The following is a 12,542-nucleotide window of genomic DNA, read 5'->3' as shown; positions in this document are numbered from 1 at the left end:
TTTTAGCAACTAAATCATTATCCGTCGTAAAATATTTGCGACGGATTAGCAACTACAGAGACCAATGTTTTAAGACTACTTTTGCAACGAATTAGCAACTACGAGACCAAACTTTTGCGACTATAAGACCAAATCTTTGCGACTACGAAAACTAATTTTATTGTGACGGATTCGCGACTACTGAGACTAATTTTTTTCATGACATATTAGCAACTACTTATGAGACCAAACTTTTGCGACTACAAAAACTATTTTTTGCGACTAATTATATTACAACTAACCCATCAGTCTCTAAAACAAAATTTGCAGTCACTAAATTTTTTGCGTCGGGGACCATAATTTAGCGACGACCAATATCAATAAAAAAAAGGTACCCACACATAAAATCAAAAAACCAAAATTTTAATTTCATTCAAATATCCAAAATATCATTAATTTTGTATCAATGTATTAAAAAACAATATTCAAAACCATATGACTACTTGTTTCTTTAGCATATTTTAAGCTTTATGTCGTTATTGTTTAGATTTCTTCTAACTTGTTATGGTTTTCTTCCGCCATCTTTTTAATTCTTCAGATTCAGAGCTAAGTTGAGAAATTATGGAAGGGTAGAAGATGATGTAGTAGGGTGAGAAGCAGGACTACTCTTGTAGTACATTTGTGAAGCACTCCCTAAACCGTAGACTTTTCCTTTCTTTTTCCCACCTACAACCTCCAAGTAGACTTTGTCGGGGTTTATCTCAATTCCTTTATTCTTACTTCCTCAAGTTTTTCCATATATTCTCCCTGCAATAAGATATGTTTTAGTGCAATTATTAGTAAAATTTCGATAGAGTCTCCTTTGTAAATTGAACAGTTCCCTTCAATAGGGTATGACTTCAAAATAAACCTATTTCAATTCACATTATGTCATACCACGTTAATCATTTGATTAACGCCAACCAATAATTCTCATCCTCTAACTCAATCACACAAACAAATAAACAGTCTATTATATTTCAAAACATTAACTACCATATGTTTTTTAATCTTAGCAAAATATATAAGTATACTCATACCATGACTTGATTGGTCTTTTCATTCGTCAATTCAATTTCATCATTGCCCACATCAACCGAATGAATTCTCTCATAGTAAAACCCCATCCTTTTTCTTTTTCTTTTCCTTATATTAGAAGAAGTTCTTAGCACTAAAAAAATACAACCAAAAAAGGGGGATATGGAGTGCAGAGCATTATTTTAAAAATCTGTTAGTCTTAGTTATAGCATTATTTTAAAAATCTTATATTAAAAATCATAAGTTTGCCACTAAAATCATACACTTACAACTTTTTTAACCACTTGAGAAGTAAATACATTACCTTGGCCAGGGTCAAACTTTTCTAATGTTTGGCCAGACAATTGATTATCTCTTTAATTGGTTAGAACGTTTCACAAAATCTGGATGCTTACACTTCTTTATGAGTTCAGCTCGAACAATAATATAGTCTTCTTATATATATTACTATTATATATGTAATTTAGTTATTTAGGCAATTATTTTGAAGACAAAAGAAAGATGAGCAAGAAAAGGTGCAGCAGCTACCAACTCCACCAAGACACAACAACAACCCGCAACACACACCTTAGTAGAGCAAGGGAAGAGGTCACCACCTAGACACTAAAAGACAAGCCTGGAGAATATAAATATAAAGTCAAAGAGAGGAGAGAGAGTAGGCAGGCAATGATTTAAGTTTTGATTAAAGAGTAGTGAGCTAAAATCACTTTAGCTCTTAATGGTTAATTTGGAAAAAGAAAACAAGGAACTTGCTAACAGAATTTGTTTGATTTTGGCAATTTGTTGGTTTTTCTAGTTGTGTTAATGGTTTTTGTTATTTTTATATGTATGCCAGTTAAATAATTTTAAAGTAGCTTGTTTGAGGAAGAGTATATCATGCCTACTATTTTAGTCAGCAATGGCATTACATAGATCGTTAAATCAAAATAAAATCGCCAAATAAAGAACTGGTATTTGATTTAATGAAGTTTGTGATACTTTTGTGAGAAATGAGGCAGCTTGAAGGTTTACTAAATGCCTTTAGGAATCACAATTAAATTCTGTTTTAGTACTCCATATTACATTGGAGTCAATTTAATTTGCCTACAGAAATTGGAGTAATGGAGTCAGAATGTATTCTACATTTACCCTTGTAACAACAAATACGCAATAGCTTTTTTCTAGTTGACCCTTCATTTGTTTAATGTTCATAGTTGACTTTATGTTATATAAGAAGTGTATTGTCCTATATAACTCAAAAGTCTAGTATATATGTAATAGGTATTCTTTAATTGAAATAGGCAGTAAAGTGGAGTCCTAGTATTGTTTGGACAGAGAGTGGTTCTACGGCTCTACGCTGCTCATCTTCTTTATATGTTTGCTACTTCACTATATGAATCATTCTCGTACTAATATATGTCTTATGCATTACCTCTTATAAGGAAATGACTTGGTAGACTTGCTTAACTTGCATTAACCTCCTCTTATTATTAGTACTTTGATCATAGTTGGATAATGAATCAAAACAGTTACAGAGTATACAAATTTATAGTCAATCTATGATTTCTTTTGTACTTTGAGTATATTCTTTCGATAGTTTCTTTTATAATTGGCAATAAAGAAGAATTCAATTCTGTATGAAAATAGAGACTCGTCATTATTCATGTTCTAGTCTATTGATTATCCCATTACAATTAAAACTACACTCTAATCAATCAACCCTGTTTCGGGTGTTTTTTGGATTTCCTCGGATACTGGTCATGCTCTTCAGACAATGAGATAGGGACACCTGCAAAATGAACGAATATTCCTTTACCGGAATATTCGCCTCCGACGATCAAGTTAGAGATCTTAAACGGAAAAGGCTAGAGAGAGAAAGTAGAGAGAAGTTGAAGCTATTTAATGCTCTTGCTTGTAATGTCGTAATCCACCCCTCCCATCATAAATGATTGGGGTATTTACAGGGGTGGGAGTTTGTGTCCCTTTAGGGTTTGTACCCTAAAATTCCGTGATGTGATTGGCTGCGCAATCACGAGATGCCACGTGTAATATGGGGGGCACCGTTTTGCGGCTTTCATGAATATCTCTCGGGATTTGGGCCATGATGTAATAAGGCCTTTTTAATGCTGATTTCAAGGGCTCTTTATGCCTTGGACACGCGACATCTTCCTAAAGTGACACGTGTCTCCCTTTGATTGGGCCACGTGTCGCTACGGGATTGGTCCACGTTCATGGGGTATTTTTACCCTAAACATTTGCCCCTCAGAGGGGGTGGCTCGTACGATAACGGCCGCCTCCTCTGGTCTTTATTTTCCTTGATGTGTATGAATATATCGGGATTTGGCAGACTGCTGAAGTACTTAGGTCTGTCCACCCCATTTGAAGTTGGCCGTATTTGGCTAGAATACTGCTTGCGTCCGCCTAAGAATCCTCTAGCGGACGCTTATCTCTGAGAAAGAAGCAGACAAGGTACGCCGCCTCAATTTTCAGGAAAAAGCGGACGTCTATCTATTGAGATGGAAGATTTAGTTCCGTCTATTTTGTCCGTCATTTCGGACGCGCCGTTATTAGGCCGACCCTTTTTCCGTTCATTCTAACAGCGTTGTCCTTCTGCCTCCTCAAATTACAGGTTAAATTTTCAAATTATAACCGTTCAGCGTCCTTAGGCGGTAAAGATGAATTTACCCACATACCCCCATAAATTTTGCCTATATATACAGGGTTTTTGACCTCATTTTCACACTTTGGAACTTTGTGATTTTAAGAGAGAGATCAGAGCTTTTAGAGAGAGAAAGTGCTTTTTTCATTGAATCTTCAAGAGCTCCGCCGTGCATTTGAGTTTACCAGGCGCATTTTTGCGTTTTCCGGTCAACCCTCAAGACTTTTCAAGTTTTCTACACGTACAGAGGTAGGCCGCCTGTTTTCTTTCCCTTTTACTTATATTATTTTCTTGCTTTTCATTTTTTAAATCTAGCTCAACACTCGGCTTCCTCCGTTTCTCCTCATGAGGCCGGCCGTTCGCCTGGGACTGAGGAGTCTAGAGTGGATGGAGACGAGTTGTCTCCTTCATGGAGTGGGTTCATTTCTAGTGCGTACCAACTCACCTCCACCTATTCTTCTATGTCCCTGCAGTCGGACATGGCAAGAACGATGCAGACGCATGATCTCGATGCGGCCAGAAATCCAGACGGTAGTCTGGTGAACCCTAGAACTCCATATGACCCAAACAACACTGACTTAGAAACTCCTTCCACTACTCCTACGACCACTTCCACGGGTACTCACTGCTCGGCCGTGGAAGTAACTTCATCTTTTGAAGAGCGGCAACGTGCACAGGGCGTCTCTTCCGCTGTTGGGGTGTCTGGGCCAACCCCCGAACCTAGGTCCTCACAACAAGCCAACTCGGCCAGACAATCGGTCGGGTTGCGATCACGTGAGAGGCCTCCTTCCTCTTCTAGGGCGTCCATTACTGGTCCGTCCTCCTCAGTTCCCTTACCACCCCATCTCCAACATAGCAGGTCGGACACGCCAAGAGTTGGAATTTCTATCAACGAACCGTCCGACCTGCCCCTTTGCAGTGGCCCGTCTTCGGAAACTAGGGCAGCCGCTACTAAAGACAAGGGTAAAAGTCCCTTAGTTTCTGAAGAGCCTCCTTCAGCTAGGGGCGACCACGTCTCTAGAAGCCGAAGCTCGGCCAAGGCAACTGACTTGGACAGAGTGCTGTCCTCCGAGTTTGGTACTGCCCCTCACCAAGAGAATGAGGAGGTTGAAGATGGGGCCGAGGCTGAAGGTGAAACGGCCAAAGGGGAGGAGGCGGCCGAAGGCGCAGTCGCCAATATAGACAACTTTAAGGACCCGTACGCCTGTACAGTGGGTAGCACAACCTTGGGCTACCTCAATGATGGATTCAAGGAGTACAAGGAATTCCTCCATTTGGGTGAGGGCTTCGAACTGTCGGCGCCACGGAAATCTCACTCCGTGGCCGCGTGGGAGGATGAGCGGCCAGGACGCAAAGCCTTCTGCGTCTATAGGGCCGCCTTTGATGTTGGGCTTCATTTCCCCCTTCACCCTTTCGTCTGCACTGTTCTGGACGAGTACAATATAGCTCTATTCCAGATGATGCCCAAAAGCTGGCTGAATGTGTTCGGGTACCTAGTGACGTGCATCTGCAAGGGCTTTAAGCCGGACTTTCCGGTTTTCAGCGAGATGCACTCCATGACCAAGCTGGAGAAGCACACGGACGACTGGTTCATCCTTAGCACCACCAAAGACTATATGGTGGTGGTTGACCGTGTCTCCAAGTGGCGAGACTAGATGAATCGGTTCTACCGCGTCAACACCAAAGATGTGGAGTTCAACCTTAGGATGAACCGATTTAATGCCAATCCAATCCAGCTTGGCCGCGGGGTCCATAAGCCGTACAAGCCACCCCTCCACCCCAGCCAAGCGCACCAGATTGAATACTTTGGGGTCAATAGGGTGGAGAAGAACGGAAAGATGTTGGTTGTGCCCAAGAATTGGGTTCCTTTGGCCAGTTGGCTTAGGGACCCAACATTCATGTCGGCCTGCGGACTGTACAAGAACTTGCCCCAAAGTAGAATGTCTAGGCTTCTCTCGTACGCACCTCATTTTCTTCGAAAATTTTCTAACTCTTTTTCCTCTTCTATTTTGTAACGGAGGCATACGCAATGCTGGATCCCGAGCAAAAGGGGGAGATTGACATGACCGAGATTAACTTGGCCAGATACAAGGCTCTTAAAAAGATGTACGAGCAAATCAAGGAGGTATGAACCTTTAAAGTTCTAGTGTTCGTGTTTCTAGGTTGGAAGGAGGCTTCTACCCGAGCCTGCACGGACCTGAACCTTTAGACCTCATTTTTTTTTTCTCGTCCAAGTTGGTATGTTGGGAGTAGGATCCCAGTTGTATCTATACGAACATTGATGAAGTTTTATTGACTTTAACTTTTGCTTGCTCTTTGCAGCTGTCAACTCCCACCCCAAGGGCTAAACGAAAGCAATCGTCCTCGGCTGCTAAAAATGACAAGGACGGGAAGACGTCCAAGCAAAGGAAGACGGTCGCAACTAAGATCACTTCCACCACTGCGGCAAAGACTACGTCGCGGACTGCTTCTAAGCAGTCTAAAGGAGAACAACCCCGGCTGGGTGATAGCGGGGTCTCCAAGTCCATGGATCCGGCCGCCAAGCCGGTCCATGATGAGTCCGTTAAAACGGACGATAGGGGTAAGTCGACCTCGGCAAAAACGACCGGGCCCGTCGTGACTCTGCCCGTCCAAAGAGTCTAAAAATATGATTGGCTTGAGGCTTTCTCAGTCGGCCGGTGACCAACCTGGCCGCACAGGTGAGGAGGGTGACGAGGTAGCACCGCCTCCTCCATTTACCTTTAACCCTCTCTCTCCTTCGAGCTTCTCGGACGGTTAATTTAGACAACCTTGCACAAATTTTGCCTTATTAAGTCTTATTGCTCAAACTAAACTTCTTTGCGCCCTTGTTCAAATATTACGGAGGAGTTGAATATGAAGCTGCCCGGCCAGTCTCTCACTGGGGCGGACAGAAAGGCCATGAGGGAAGTCATTGTCAGAGCCGTCCCAACTGAGCAGCGAGACAAGCTGCGGGGGATTCATGAGGGCTTCCTTGGCCCAATGATTAACTGCAGCGCTGAGGTAGCTTTCCCAACATTCATACTTAGAATATTTTTCATCTTTATTTTGCTAACTTATTTTGTCTTGTACACAGCTCTTCCTGCGGCTGACCGCCTTCCTTGAATGGAAGGATAAAGAAAATGAGAAGCTGAAGAGAGCCTGGGAGAGGGTCCAAAAGGCCCAGGACGCCGTTATTGGGACGGCCGCCGTCCATCGCACTTATTTTGAGACTCAGATCAACGCGCTGTCCGACAAGGCAGCGCGACAAGCTGAAGATCTGGTTAAGCTGGGCAAGGCTCTCGAACAAGAGACCTTGGCCAGGGAGACCATGAGACAAGAACAAGATCAGGCTGTCCTGGACGGCCAGCGCTGAAAAGCGACGTGGCGCTCGCCCAAAAGAATCTGAAAGAGGCCTTGGATGAGGCGGACGCCCTCTGGGCCGAGGTGGAGACTTTAAAGAAGTCCGTTGAGGACTTAGCCCAATAGCTGAAAACACCTCGACCCCCTAGTGCTGACGAGGTCATCCGCATCGAGCAGAATGCTGAGGATAGATTGAAGAGCCAAATGGTGGATGAAGGTGAGACCGCCTACTATCAGGAGCGCTTCACCAAATGCCTCAACTTCGTCTGCCTCAGAAAAGAGGCTAAGAAGGTCAGCCAGCCTCCTCCCGAGTTGGACGATACACCAGCTACCTCAGAAGATGAGGAAGATGAGGAGGGAGCGAACGAAGAGGAAAGAAAAGGAGAGCCCGTTGATGATACATCCCTTCTTGCCTCCTAGGAGCCCGTCCAAGGCCAAGACCCAGCTAAATAGAGCCCAGGCCGTCCCCTGATTTTAGCTTTTCATTTTTCTGCTTTTGTTGAACAATTTTTCTTTCTTTTTATTAAGTGCCGCCTTTTTTGAGCGGTTTTTTGTAAGATATTTTGCCACCTTTTGAGCAGTTTTAATTAATGCAAGTTTTTTTGCCTTGTGAGCGGTTTTCCATTTCATCTATTTCGTACTTAGAAAATTTCACGCATTTTTGCGTTTTTGTACGATGGGGGGGTATGCCCCTTTATTCGACGTTCGCCTAGTCCATATTCTGAATGGTTTGATTGACTTGGTAGTTTTTATACCTCAAAGGGTATGACTACTAACAAGTTAATCAAATCATAGTAATGATTGCCCTTGGACTAGGTGAAACGCCGAATCAACTACTATTGTGGCTGTATTGCAGACCTCATGTGAGCCGTCCGTTGAATCTATCGCTCGGACATACTCAAGAAATTTCAGGTAATATCTCAACTTTGAAAATTTCTAAGTTTGGCAGGGTTATTTTGCCTAGATATGCCCTTGCCCTCATCTAAGGAGGTAAATATCCTTGACGGATTTAGGGTACCTTGTGCCTTTCTCCGTCCCTCCCAATGGGAGACGAACGTTTGTCTGTTCTTATTCAAAGTATATATTATTTTTGCAGTCTTTGTGATCGTTTTCTATATCTTAAATAATTCCGTTTATCCTTAATAAGCCGCGTTGCTATGTTGCAAGCAACATTGTTATGGCTTTTACTCGGCTTTTAGTTCATTTAACAGGGACGTACGCATGTAAAAACAAATAAATCAATAAGATAACAATGCCTGACTTTCATTACTTTTGTCAAGATTACATTGCTGGGCAGTACGACTTTAATTACAAGGCTCGGTCATCAAGACCTCGCTGTATATACAGTTTTTTTGGCTAAGTACAAAGACTTCTAAACAGGCGAATTGACCAGATTGGAAAATAAAAAAGACCCTTAGCGACAATTTGGTAAAAAAAATTACTCCGGCGACAAATTGGTAAAAAAACTAACCTTAAGCGACAATTTGGTAAATAAAATAATCTCAGGCGACACTTAACCCAAAAATACAAAATTTTCGATAAATTACTCGCGAATGCATAATATAGTTCGTTTTTCTTGTTATTTTACCAACCCTTTTTTATGGAAATAACAATTTGAAGAAAAAAAATGTTAAGTATCAATTTTCACTTAAGTTTCATACCCCTTTTTAACGAATTTTTTTTAAAAAGGGGTTGGAAATAAAAAGGGATGACATGTAAATTCAATATTTTAAATGGAAAAAATAAATTTAAGAACAGAAAAACAAATTAAAATAGGATTTTTAAAGAGTTTGTCAGGAAAAAAAAATAGATTTTATGGTCAAAATGTCGCCGGAGTTTATTATTTTTACCAAATTGTCGCACATTGTTAGCGTTTTTTACCAAACTGTCGCCGGAGTAAGTTTTTTTACCAAGTTGTCGCTAGAGGTCTTTTTTATTTACCAATCTGGTCAATTGGCCCTTCTAAACATAATATTTTTTGAGATTGTCCGTGTTCCATGTACGCGAAATTGGACGGTCGTTCAAGGCTTCGAGATGGTAAGTACAATCTCGGACTTCTTCACTGATTCGATACGACCCTTCCCAGTTTGGGGTCAGCTTGCCATCTTCATTTTCTCGGCCTACAACCTCCATTTTTCTCAGTACCAGATCTCCCATTTTTAGCGGACTCTTTGACACTCGGCGATTATATGCCCTTGTCATCCTCAAGCGATAAATTTCGTGCCTAAGCGCCGCATTGCCCCTGGCCTCTGGAAGGAAGTCCAGGGCGGTCTTCATGGCCTCCCAATTAGCCGTCCATCATATAACATCACCCTGAGAGTAGGCTCGTACATCTCAATTGGGAGAACTGCCTCAGCGCCATAGACCAAAAAGAATGGGGTTTCTCCTGTGGAACTCTTTGCTGTTATTTGTATAGACCATAATACATTGACCAGCTCATCAGCTCATAAGCTGCTTGCCTTTTCAAGCTCGCGCTTGATACCATTGGAGATCAACTTGTTATATGCTTCTACCTGGTTGTTGGCTTGCGGTCGGTTAACTGAGGCAAAGCAATGAGCTATGCCCTGGTCCCCCAACCATTCCTTGACTTGAGGTGTCTCAAAATGGGGTCCATTGTCGAACACCATTGACTAAGGTACGCCAAAGCGAGTAATTATGCTCTTCCATATGAAAGCTGACACATCCGTCCACTTAATGCCTCTACCCATTTTGTGAAGTAGTCCACTACTACAAACACATATCGCCTTTGGCCAGATGCTAGCGTTTACGGTCCTAAGATTTCCATCCCCCATTTAGCAAAGGGGAGCGGACTACTTATGGCCGACAAACTGTTAGCTGGGCGATGGATCAAGGTTGCAAATCACTGGCACTTGTCACATTTCTTCACCATTTTCATGGCGTCCGACTTTAAGCTCGGCCAGTAGTGCCCCAGATGGGTAGCCTTTTAAGTCAGGGCTCGTCCTCCAATGTGGGAGCCGTACTGCCCCTTGATATGTCCAATTGATATAGTGTTTTACCCCCGTCCCATGGTCATAATTAGTAGTGTTTTTGGCTCTTTAGGGCCACTTTTATTACTAATTTGGGTTTTCTAGTGTTTTTGTAGTTTTGCTTGAGTTTTGTAGGAAATTGCACACTTGGAGCGTTTTCCAGGTTTTTCACGAAGCAACTACAAGCGTTAGGAGGACACGACCATCCTTGAAGCCCAGGACCGGTGAGAGCCGGTGATTAAGGGCTCGGTATGTGATACCGGGGCAATTGGATCAAGTAATCAAGACCTGATGAGGAAATGCGGATTGGGCCGAGGAATCGAGCCCAATCGAAATCCAAGCCTCGAAGAAGAAACCGGGCCCGATCGGGCAAGCATACGCCCGATCGGGCGGGTGCGCGCAAAGCAGCCTCAAGGAAGAAGCCGCGCCCGATCGGGTGAGCGTAGGCTCGATCGGGCGCAGTACACCAGCAAGGGCGTAGTAAAAAAGGCGGGCCCGATCGGGCGCGTGTTTTTCTAAGGACCTGATTAGTTTTGTTTAAGGATTTGTCTTAGGATTGTTTAAGTATGAATTTTGTACGTAATTTTTGTTTACCTTCTCTTTTAGATTTTCTCTCTCTACTTAGGATATTTTCTCTCTCTTAAACTCTCTCTCAACATTGTTCTTAATTACATTCATTAATCCAGATTTCTTTTGGTAATAATTTCTTCTCTTTTAATTCCAGTTATTTTATTTAATTCTTTCATTATGTCTTGCTTTATTTATTTGATTAGTTTAGATTTAATTATGCTTGAGTAGTTTATTTCTAGGGTTTATGGGGACCTAATAAATAATATGAAGGGGTAAATTTGTGATTGTTGATTATCAATGTTTGGTTAATTTCCTATTGATTGATTTAATGCTATGCAATTAGGTTTGGCCAGATTTAATTGTATGAGTTTAGCAATATTAATTCGAGATTCGACAGATGAGAATTGATGTTTAGGCTTAGTTTCAATAGGCGGACTAATTTATAAATGGTTAAGTCGAGATTCGACAGATGAGATTTAATACCAATAAATTAACTTTGTGATTATAATACGTTGCGAAAGCCCTTTATAATCTGACTAATCAATGCTTGATGATTGTTTATTATGATTTGCCCTGGAATATTGTTTATTAGTGAACCTATGCCCTAGGCCTTTTAATATTTAATTTCTCCCTACTTTACTTTCTCTGATCATATTCTTCGTAGTATAGTCTTTAATTACAACAACATTGGTTACCTTGATAATTTAGATTATAATAATTAATTAGGAGTAAAAAGACTTGTTTCCCTGTGGATTCGACCCTATTTCCCTATCTACATTAGTCAGAGGACTTAGGTAATACTTTTGATTAGGGGATACGACTTTACCCTGTCAAAATTTGGCGCCGTTGCCGGGGAAACGATTTTATTTTTATTTTTTGATTATTTTTTTGTAGTCTAGATTATCCCCTTTTGTCTCAGAGAACGTTAGTTCTTTGAGGCAATTCTCATATTTGTCTTTTAGTTCCTTGTTTATGCCCAGGTGTTCTAGATCAGGTTACATTCCATTTGATCCTAAGATCGAGCGCTCGTTTCATAGGCAAAGGAAAATTTATAGACAAATTCTGGCGGGTTCTGAGGAGGACAACAGTCGAAGAGACCCTCCCTTTGATTCTAGTGACGCAGAAATTCCTTCAGATTCAGAATCAGAGATGACGGCCCAAAAGAAACTTAGTGACTACTCGCAGCCGAAGCTCACAGATTTCCCGCACCTTACTCCTACTCCGGCTCTAGATGGAGTTCAATTTGAGATCAAGCCCCAATTTATCACTATGATAGAGAGGAAGCAATTCAGTGGAGCTAAGGGTGAAGATCCTAATCTTCACATCGCAGATTTCTGCCAGTACTGTAACACCATTAGACAAGCCGGGGTCACGCAGGACCAAATCAGGGAGATTCTTTTTCCCTTTTCATTATGTGGAAAAGCTAAATTATGGTTTAATGGTTTGAATAGAACTGCACTTGGTATTACTGACTGGGAAACTCTTGCTTTGAATTTCTATAATAAATATTAACCTGCAGAGAGAACAACGGTACTAAGGAGTGCTATTTAGAACTTCGCTCAAGAGGCCGACGAAATGCTATATGAGGCTTGGGAGCGGTTCAAGGATCTCCAGAGAGAATGGCCCCACCACAATCTAGCACAATGGCAATTGATCCAAGCTTTTTACAATGGACTTGGAAATTCTTCTAGATTAGTTCTAGATTCTGCAGCCAGTGGGAGATTCATGAATTTAAATGTGAACGATGCAGGACAGGTTATCGAAGACATGGCAATACACAATTCCCAATACGGGAATCCGAGAGGGTTTGCAAATAAAGGAAAACATAATGTCGATTCCGTATCCTTTTTGCAAGCTCAATTAACGTCTATTTGTCAAAAATTAGATAATCTTACTACTACTCCTAACTCTGTAGCTAATGTTTCTGCTGT

General features: G+C 41.7%; 1 non-coding gene across 1 annotated transcript; it reads right to left on the bottom strand.

Annotated features, from left to right (window-relative positions):
- Window positions 1-12,141: 12,141 nt before the first annotated feature.
- On the bottom strand, window positions 12,142-12,248 carry LOC145608362 (small nucleolar RNA R71). The gene has a single exon (XR_014105791.1). It is a non-coding gene; the product is annotated as a small nucleolar RNA R71 (small nucleolar RNA).
- Window positions 12,249-12,542: the final 294 nt, after the last annotated feature.

This window comes from Chenopodium album, chromosome 2 (genome assembly GCF_948465745.1).
Source record: "Chenopodium album chromosome 2, dcCheAlbu1.1, whole genome shotgun sequence".
Classification (NCBI taxonomy): domain Eukaryota; kingdom Viridiplantae; phylum Streptophyta; class Magnoliopsida; order Caryophyllales; family Amaranthaceae; genus Chenopodium; species Chenopodium album.
The sequence above is the reverse complement of the archived record's forward strand: the minus strand, read 5'-3'. Positions and strand labels throughout refer to the sequence as shown.